Genomic DNA, 11,320 nt, shown 5'->3' on the forward strand with positions numbered 1-11,320 from the left:
CTATTCTGAATATTCTGAATGTGCTTTATTTATAAGATTTTTTTTAAATTTTATTTATTTATTTGACAGAGAGAGATGACAAGCAGGCAGAGAGGCAGGCAGAGAGAGAGGAGGAAGCAGGCTCCCTGCTGAGCAGAGAGCCCGATGTGGGGCTCGATCCCAGGACCCTGAGATCATGGCCTGAGCCGAAGGCAGCGGCCCAACCCACTAAGCCACCCAGGCACCCCTATAAGATATTTTAACAAAGAAATTTTTAACTGTAGAATGTAGTTTTTAATTTTTCATATTTTAAGAAGCTTATTTTTTCTATTTTCTATTTTTCCTTTCATTTTGTTTTTTCATTGGTAAATTTTAATGAAGATATTATTCAACTTTTACCACTTCAAGTTGAATTTTATATAAGAAAATATAGTTTCTAAAATCAATGCCAAGAATAGAATGGAATATGCAATATTACATTGTATAAGATTACAAATTAAGTACATTATCTCTTCCCAACATTTTGTCTGGCAACTAACTTGACTCTTGAATTTATCCAGTTTTTCACTCTTTTTAAAAAATTCTTTATTTTTTATTAACATATAATGTATTATTAACCCCAGGGGTACAGGTTTGTGAATTACCAGGTTTATACACTTCACAGCACTCACTGTAGCACATACCCTCCCAATGTCCATAACCCAACCACATTTTTCCTTCCTCCCTCCCCCCAGCAACCCTCAATTTGCTTTGTGAGATTAAGGGTCTCTAATGGTTTATCTCCCTCCTGATCCCATCTTGTTTCTTTCTTTCTTTTTTTTTTTAATTTTTTAATTTTTATAAACATACATTTTTATCCCCAGGGGTACAGGTCTGTGAATCACCAGGTTTACACACTTCACAGCACTCACCAAAGCACATACCCTCCCCAATGTCCATAATCCCACCCCCTTCTCCCAAACCCCCTCCCCCCAGCAACCCTCAGTTTGCTTTGTGAGATTAAGAGTCACTTATGGTTTGTCTCCCTCCCAATCCCATCTTGTTTCATTTATTCTTTCCCTACACCCACACCCCCCATGTTACCCCTCAAACGAAGATCATATGATAACTGTCTTTCTCTGATTGACTTATTTCACTCAGCATATACCCTCTAGTTCCATCCACGTTGTTGCAAATGGCAAGATTTCATTTCTTCTGATGGAATCATAGTATTCCATTTTCTATATATACCACATCTTCCTTAGCCATTCATCTGTTGATGGACATATAGGTTCTTTCTGTAGTTTGGCTATTGTGGACATTGCTGCTATAAACATTTGGGTGCACATGCCCCTTTGGATCACTACATTTGTATCTCGAGGGTAAATACCCAGTAGTGCAATTGCTGGATCATAGGATAGCTCTATAACTTTTTGAGAAACCTCCATGCTTTTTTCCAGAGTGGTTGCACTCTGGAAAATGCAAACACTAGCTTGCATTTCCACCAACAGTGTAGGAGGGTTCTCCGTTCTCTGCATTCTCGCCAGCATCTCTCTTTTCCTTACTTGTTAATTTTAGCCATTCTGACTGATGTGAGGTGGTATCTCACTGTGGTCTTGATTTGTATTTCTCTGATGCTGAGTGGTGTGAAGCACTTTTTCATGTGTCTGTTTGATATCTGGATGTCTTCTTTGCAGAAATGTCTGTTCATGTCCTCTGCCCATTTCTTGATTGGATTATTTGTTCTTTGGGTGTTGAGTTTGATAAGTTCTTTACAAGTTCTTTTGGATACTAGACCTTTATATGATATGTCATTTGCAAATATCTTCTCCCATTCTGTCAGATGTTTTTTGGTTTTGTTGACTGTTTCCTTTGCTGTGCAAAACATTTTGATCTTGATGAAGTCCCAATAGTTCATTTTTCCCTGGATTCCCTTGCCTTTGGTGATGTTTCTAGGAAGACGTTGCTGTGGCTGACATCAAAGAGGTTTCTGCCTGTGTTCTCCTCAAAGGTTTTGATGGATTCCTGTCTCACATTGAGGTCCATCATCTATTTTGAGTCTATTTTTGTGTGTGGTGTAAGGAGAGTGTCCAGTTCCATTTTTCTGCATGTGGCTGTCCAATTTTCCCAACACCGTTTGTTGAAGAGACTGTCTTTTTTTCCATTGAGCATTCTTTCCTGCTTTGTTGAAGATTAGTTGATTATATAGTTGAGAGTCTATTTCTGGGCTCTCTATTCTGTTCCATTGATCCATATGTCTGTTTTTGTGCCAAAACCATGCTGTCTTGGTGTTCACAGCTATGGAATATAGCATAAAATCAGGCAAAATGTTGCTCTCAACTTTGTTTTTTCTTTTTCAACATTTCCTTGGTGATTCAGGATCTTTTCTTTCCATACATATTTTAGGACTGTTCCATCTTGTTGAAAAATGTCAATGGTATTTTAATAGGGATGATGTTGAAAGTGTGGCTTGTTCTGGGCAATATAAACATTTTAACAATGTTTATTCTTCTGATCCATGAGAATGGAATGCTTTCCCATCTTTTAGTACCATACTATCCTGATGATCACAACTTTGTAATAGAGCTTGATGTCTGGAATTGTGATGCGACCAACTTTGGCTCCTTTTTCAACATTCATCTTTCTATTTCAGGGTCTTATCTGGTTCCATATAAATGTTAGGATTATTCTTTCCATTTCTTTGAAAAAAATGGATGGTATTTTGATAGGGATTGCATTAAATGTGTATATTACTTTAGGTAACATAGACATTTTCATAATATTTGTTCTTCCAATCCATGGGCATGGAACATTTTTCCATTTCTTTGTGTCTTACTCAATTTCTTTCGTGAGTACTTTATAGTTTACTGAGTATAGATTCTTTGTCTCTTTGGTTAGGTTTATTCCTAGGTATCTTATGGGTTTGGGTGCAATTGTGAATGGGATCGACTCCTTAATTTCTCTTTCTTCTGTATTATTGTATTATTCTATATTTGTTGTTAGAAATGCAACTGATTTTTGTGCATTGATTTTATATTCTGACACTTTATGGAGTTTCTGTACAAGTTCTAACAGTTTTGGAGTGGAGTCTTTTGCATTTTCCACATAAAGTATTATATCATCTGCAAAGAGTTAGAGTTTGACTTCCTTGTTGCCAATTTGGATATTTTTATTTTATTTTTTTCTTGTTTGATTGCTGAGGCTAGGACTTCTAGTACTATGTTGAATAGCATGGTAATAATGGACATCTCTGCTATGTTCCTGACCTTAGCAGGAAAGGTCTCCATTTTTCTCCATTGAGAATGATATTCACTGTGGGTTTTTCATAGATGGTTTTGATGATACTGAAGTATGTACCCTCTATCCCTCCATTTTGAATAGTTTTGATCAAGAAAGGATGCTGTACTTTGTCAAATGCTTTTTCAGAATTTATTGAGAGTATCATATGGTTCTTGTTCTTTCTTTTATTAATGTATTGTATCACATTGATTTGTGGGTGTTGAACCAACCTTGCAGCCCAGGAATAAATCCCACTTGGTCATGGTAAACAATCCTTTTAATGTACTGTTGGATCCTATTGGCTAGTGGTTTGCTGAGAATTTTTGCATCTGTGTTCATCAAGGATATTGGTCTGTAATTCTTTTTTTTTTTTTTTTAATGCGGTCTTTGTCTTGCTTTGGGATCAAGGTAATGCTGGCCTTATAAAATGAGTTTGGAAGTTTCCATTTCAAGGTTTTGGAACAGTTATAGGAGAATAGAAATAAATTCTTTAAATGTTTGGTAGAAATATTTCTGGGAAACCATCTGGCCCTGGACTCTTGTTTGTTGGGAGATTTTTGATGAGTGCTTCTATCTCCTTACTGGTTATGGGTCTGTTCAGTTTTCTATTTCTTCCTAGCTCAGTTTTCATAGTTTATACATCTCTAGGAATGCATCCATTTCTTCCCGATTGTCAAATTTGTTGGCATATAGTTGGTCATAGTATGTTCTTATAATTGTTTGTGTTTATTTGGTGTTGGTTGTGATCTCTCCTCTTTCTTTCGTGATTTTATCAATTTGGGTCCTTTCTCTTTTCTTTTTGATAAGTCTGGCCAGGAGTTTATCAATCTTATTCTTTCAAAGAACCAGCTCCTCATTTCATTGATTTGTTCTATTGTTCTTTTGGTTTCTATTTCATTGATTTCTGCTCTGATCTTTATGATTTCTCTTCTCCTGTTGGGTTTAGGCTTTCTTTCTTGTTCTTTCTCCAGCTCCTTTAGGTGTAGGGTTACGTTGTGTATTTGAGACCTTTCTTGTTTCCTGAGAAAGGCTTGTATTGCTATATATTTTCCTCTCAGGACTGCCTTTGCTGTGTCCCAAAGATTTTGAACCATTGTGTTTTCATTTTCATTTGTTTTCATGAGTTTTAAAATTCTTCTTTAACTTCCTGGTGGACCCATTCATTCTTTAGTAGGATGCACTTTAGCCTCCATATATATATGGGTTCTTTCCAAATTTCCTCTTGTGATTGAATTCTAGATTCAGAGCGTTGTGGTCTGAAAATATGCAGGGAATGATCCCAATCTTTTGGTATCAGTTGAGACCTGATTTGTGACCCAGGATGTGATCTATTCTGGAGAATGTTACATGTGCACTAGAGAAGAATGTGTATTCTGTTGCTTTGGGATGGAATGTTCTGAATATATCTGTGATGTCCATCTGATCCAGTGTGACATCTAAGGCCTTTATTTCCTTGTTGGTCTTTTGCTTGGATGATCTGTCCATTTCAGTAAGGGGGGGTGTTAAGGTTCCCTACTATTATTGTATTATTGTTGATGTGTTTCTTTGATTTTGTTAATTGGTTTATATAGTTGGCTGCTCCCATGTTGGGGGCATAGATATTTAAAATTGTTAGATCTTCTTGTTGGTCGGACCCTTTGACTATGATATTGTGTCCTTTCTCATCTTTTATTATAGTCTTTGACTTAAATTCTGATTGATCTAAGGATTGCCACCCCAGGTTTCTTTTGATGTTCATTAGCATGGTAAATTGTTTTCCACCCCCTTACTTCAAATCTGGAGGTGTCTTTGGGTCTAAAATTAGTTTCTTATAGACAGCATACTAATTTTTTTTAATCCATTCTGATATCCTGTGTCTTTTGATTGGGATATTCGGTCCATTTAAATTCATGGTAAATATTGAGAGATGGGAATTTAGTGCCATTGTATTGCCTGTAAGGTGAGTGTTACCGTATATTGTCTCTGTTCCATTCTGGTCTACTAATTTCAGGCTCTCTCTGTGCTTATAGGAATCCTTTCAATATTTTCTGTAAATCTGCATGGGTGTTTACAAATTCTTTTAGTTTTTCTTTGTCCTGGAAGCTTTTTATCTCTCCTTCTATTTTCAATGATAGCCTAGCTGTATATAGTATTCTTGGCTGCATGTTTTTCTCATTTAGTTCTCTGAACATATCATGCCAATTCTTTCTGGCCTGCCAGGTCTCTGTGGATAAGTCTGCTGCCAATCTAATTTCTTTACCATTGTATGTTACAGACTTTTTTCCCTGGGCTTCTTTCGGGATTTTCTCTTTATCACTAAGATCTGTACATTTTACTATTATATGATGGGGTGGATCTTTTTTATTGATTTTGAGGGCAGTTCTCTGGATCTCCTGGGTTTTAATGTTTGTTCCTTTTGCCATATTAGGGAAATTCTCTACAATAATTCACTCCAATATACCCTATGCCCCCCTTTCTCTTTCTTCTTCTTCTGGAATCCCATTTATTGTAATATTGTTTTGTCTTGTGGTATCACTTATATCTCAAATTCTTCCCTTGTGGTCTAGTAGTTGTTTGTCTCTCTTTTGCTTAGCTTCTTTATTCTCTATCATTTGGTCTTCTATATCTCTACTTCTCTCTCCTGCCTCATTTATCCTAGCAGTAAGAGCCTTCATTTTTTAATGCACATCATTAATAGCTTTTTTGATTTCAACCTGGTTAGATTTTAGTTCTTTTATTTCTCCAGAAAGGGCTTTTATTTCTCCAGACAGGGATTCTCTAATATCATCCATGCCTTTTTCGAGCCCAGCTAGCACTTAGAATCATCATGCTGTACTCTAAATCTGATATATTACCAATTTCCGAATTGATTAGGTCCCTAGCCTTTGGGCTTGCCTCTTGTTCTTTTTTTTTTTTTTTTTTTTTTTTTTTTTTTGTGGTGAGATTTTCTGCCTTGTTATTTTATCCAGATAAGAATATATGGACTCTGAAAAACAATCTAGGGGTTTGAAGTGGCGGGGGGGGGTTGGAGGTCGGGGTACCAGGTGGTGTGTATTATAGAGGGCATGGATTGCATAGATCACCGGGTGTGGTGAAAAAATAATGATACTGTTATGCTGAAAATAAATAAATAAATAAAAAAGAAAAGAAAAAGAATATATGAACGAGACAAGAAAATACTAAAAGGGTGGCAAAGATCCCAGAAAAATGTGGGTTAACCAAATCAGAGGAGACCCCAAATCATGGGGAGAATATAGGGGGTTAAAAGAAGTTTTTAAAAAAAGGTTAAAAAAATTAAATATATATTTAATACATATTAAATATATAAATATAATATATATAATATATATATTATATATATAAAATATATAAATATATAAATATAATATATATATAATATATATATTATATTTATATATTTATAAATATATATTTAAATATATAATATATATATTATATATATTTTATATATATATTATATAAATATATTATATATATATATATATTTATATATTTATATATATATATATATATATAATATATATATATATATATATATAAAATATATAGTAATATAAAAGAATATTTATATAAAAATATATATATATTATAATTAAATATTTTATATATAATATATATCCATATATATATATATATATATATATATATTATATATATATTTATATATTATATATATATTATATATAATTTATATATATATATATTATTATATATTATATTTATATATTAAAAGAAGTTTTTAAAAAAAGGTTAAAAAAATTAAATATATATTTATATAAGCATATTAAATATATAATATATAATATATATATATTAATTAAATATATTATATATATATAATATATTATATATATTATATTTATATATATATATTTTATATTTATATATATTTATATATTATTTATATATATATTTATATACGTTTATATATATTATATATATATTTATTATATCTTATTTTATATATATATATATATTTTATATATATATTATATATATATTTATATATATATTTATATATATATATATATTTATATTATATTTATATATTATATTATATATATATATATATATATATATATATATATTATATTAATATATAAATATAATATATATATTATATTTATATATTTAATATGTATTAAATATATATATTTATTATATATATAAATATATATTTAATTTTTTAACCTTTTTTAAACTATATATATGTGTACATATACATATATGTGTATTTATATGTATATATATCTGTGTGTGTGTATATATACACATATATACACACACATATATATATGTGTTTATATATATATATATATATATATATATATATATATATAAAACTGGTGAGTAGAACAGAGCCACCCACCTAATTTTGGGTGTTATTTTGGTCTCTTAGAAGAAACTACCTCCCCCGACGAGGAGAGGCAGGTTCCGAGGCTGTAGCACCTGCTGGAGTCTGGGTAGCTGTGGCCGGCAGTTCCCTCGCAGTCGTCCAGAATTCTAAGGCTTTCTGCAGAGATTTGAAAAATGGCAACAAATGAAAGTGTCAGCATCTTTAGTTCAGCATCCTTGGCTGTGGAGTATGTAGATTCACTTTTACCTGAGAACCCTCTACAAGAACCATTTAAAAATGCATGGAACTAAACGTTGGATAATTATACAAAGTTCCAGATTGCAACATGGGGATCCTTGATAGTTCATAAGGTCCTTTATTTCTTGTTCTGTTTACCTGGATTTTTGTTTCAATTTATACCTTACATGAAAAAGTACAAAATTCAAAAGGATAAACCAGAAACATGGGAAAACCAGTGGAAATGTTTTAAAGTACTTCTCTTTAATCACTTGTTTATCCAGCTTCCTTTGATCTGTGGAACTTATTATTTTACAGAGTATTTTAATATATCTTATGATTGGGAAAAATGCCAAGATGGTACCTGCTTTTGGCAAAATGCTTTGGCTGTGTGGTGATTGAGGATACCTGGCACTATTTCCTGCATAGGCTCTTACACCACAAAAGAATATATAAATATATTCATAAAGTTCATCATGAGTTTTAGGCTCCATTTGGAATGGAAGCTGAATATGCACATCCCTTGGAAACTTTGATTCTTGGAACTGGATTTTTCATTGGAATCATGCTTTTATGTGATCACGTCATTCTCCTTTGGGCATGGGTGACTATTCATTTGATAGAAACTGTTGACGTCCATAGTGGTTATGACATTCCTCTCAACCCTTTAAATCTGATCCCTTTCTATGCTTGTTCTTGGCATCATGATTTCCACCATATGAACTTCATCAGAAACTATGCTTCAACATTTACATGGTGGGATAGAATTTTAGGAACAGACTCTCAATTTGTTGTTTACAATGAAGAAGATTGAAAAAAAAAAAAAACTGAATAAGTATCTCATCTAAACCTTCCTGAAGGTACACACTTTTTCTGAATTGAAGCAAGTAGCTACCATTGCTTCCGCAGAGCAGAAATAAACATGTGTCTTGGCTGCTAAGTGATACAGAGAACATTAACAACCTTTAATTATCTTCCTAGTGTGAACTTTTTCTACTTTACATAAAAGCTGTGTATGTGTAGAAATAGGTAAATAAGTATTTAAGTACGATTTTTCATCAGGAAGTGGTAAAGGCCATGTTGCTAACCTTATAGAAAAGTTTTAAGTTATGGAAGAAGTATTAATCTGTGTCTTTCCCCAGTAATATCATAGGCCTGAAGTTGAAATTGGTCTTTAAAATCTTCTAAATATATAGTGGCCATTTCAGAAACTCTCTTAGTAGGGTGTTGGCCTCATATTGAACTTTAAACATTTTTTGGAATTGCCTAAACATCAAAGTATCATGGGTTGAACCATATCAATTGACAGCGTGAGTGAGGCTTCCAAAGCAGGAAGAGCCAGCACGGAAAACTTCTTTCTTGTCCTGAGCCAGCTGGTTTGGGGTTTTTCTTTCTTTGAGAAGTCCTTTGGGATTGCACTGTACTACTGGTGTCTATAAATTATAAATTGTAAGTTGAATATTTTAGTCTAAAGGTTTTCGGATTACTTGAAATTTTTAAAAAATTGAGCTTTATTTCTGCTATTTACCCTTTCATTTTTGTATATCAAGTTTTCATTATACTTCAAACTGTATCTTGAAACATGAACTGACTTGCTGTATTTGTACTTTGAGCTATTGAAATAAATGAGATTTTTTTGTCTGTTTATCCAGGTTCCAATTTTGAACATCAGTTGTTTTATTTTATTTTTATAAAGAAAAGTACAGGAATCATTATATTATTGTTTTGCAATAAAAGGAATAATTCTACTTTTTTAAAAAAGAAGAAACTCCCAAAATTTTAAAGAAGGAAAACATAAATATATATATATATATATATATATACCCATATATATATATATATGGGTAAACACAATGAAGGAATGGAATATTACTGTAAAGATAAAAATTTAAAAGAAATCCTAAAAAACAAATTGATAAGATAAGTTAGTTGGTTGGGAAAAGAAAGAAAAAGAAAGTGGAGAGAATTTTCTCAGGCTGGAGACTAGAACAAAGCCCTGTGCTAGATTCTGGGAATATTTTGATCGGTTAGAAGAAATTGTTTCTCAAAATTTTTTAGAAGAAAAAAACCCTAAAACCCTATGTTTATACAAAAAATAAAGTTAGATACAATGAAGGATAAAATATGACTATAATAATGAAGTTCAAAAAGATTTTTTTTCAAGAAATTTATTGTTAGGATAAACTTTCCGAAAGTGGTCGATTTTCTGTTTCTTGAATTGCTGCTCTTTTACTCTTCAATCTCATGTTGGATTTGTAGGTATTTCGAATGTTTTGATAACTATCTAACTGAACTCCTGTGACCTGATGTCCTAAGCCTGCTATTCCTCTGCCATCTTGACTCTACCCCAGTTTTTCATTCTTAAATTACAATATTTTCACTACATATAAACATCCTCCTCTAATAATTTATTTTGAGAAATTCCCAAATCTGCAGATTGGAATCTTTCACTGAATACCAAGAAGGATTATTGTTCCTTGTTAGTGATTATAATCCTGATTTTTGTAAGATTTCAGTTGTGTATTTTGCTTAAGAAACTAAGTCAACATATTATCACTAAAATTAGCTGAAGTGAGGAAATTATTTCTGAATTTGAGAAAGGTAAAAGTGAACGTTGGTAAGGGAACATAAATACCTAAATGTGTTTGTCTGCCAGCATTGTGCTAAACGCTTTGAATGAATATGATCTTTTCAAAACTATGCAATGAAAAATAAATGTAAAAACAAAAAAATATAAAATATGTATTTAATTTAAGTAGGTATCATTCCATTCTTCCTAAAGTGTAGATTTTTACCCCTGGCATATCTCTCTCTTTTTATTTTTATTTTTTATTTAAGTTTAGTTAGTTAACATGCAGTAGAATTCAATGGTTCATCACTTACATTCTTATAATTTAGACGCCTTATGTCTAACATTTTATAAATTTTGGCTTAGAGTTTTATTTAATCATTTTTACTTGTATTCATATAAACCTTGTATATAATAGAGTATTTCATCTAATATGTTATTTAGAAGTTACTCTTTTCCATTTGAAATCTTGAACATATAAAGCATTTTTTTTCACTTATTGACTAACAAGTCATTTATTTTAAAACAGAAGTTGTACAAAGAGAATGGAAGGATATTTAGACTAGAGATAGTACCCATATCCTTTGTGCATATACTCTGGAGTTTATTCTTTTTTTTTTTTTAAATTTATTTATTTTTCTAATTTCTTTTCAATGTTCCAGAATTCATTGTTTATGTACCACACCTAGTGCTCCATGCAATATGTGCCTTCCACAATACACACTAGCAGGCTCACCCAACCTGCCAATCCCCTCCCCTCCAAAACCCTCAGTTAGTTCCTCAGAGTCCACAATCTCTCATGGTTTGTCTCCCCTCCAATATCCCCCAACTCCCTTTTCCTCTCCATCTCCCCACGTTCTCTGTGTCATTCCTTCTGCTCCCCAAATAAGAAAAAACACATGACAATTGACTCTTTCTGCTTGACTTATTTCACTCAGCAT

The 11,320-nt window shown here is 32.1% G+C and overlaps 1 pseudogene; it reads left to right on the forward strand.

Annotated features, from left to right (window-relative positions):
- Positions 1–7,664: 7,664 nt before the first annotated feature.
- On the forward strand, positions 7,665–8,645 carry LOC101693956 (annotated as a pseudogene).
- Positions 8,646–11,320: the final 2,675 nt, after the last annotated feature.

Source organism: Mustela putorius, unplaced genomic scaffold (genome assembly GCF_011764305.1).
Source record: "Mustela putorius furo isolate JIRA1106 unplaced genomic scaffold, ASM1176430v1.1 tig00003913_pilon_pilon_pilon, whole genome shotgun sequence".
Classification (NCBI taxonomy): Eukaryota; Metazoa; Chordata; class Mammalia; order Carnivora; family Mustelidae; genus Mustela; species Mustela putorius.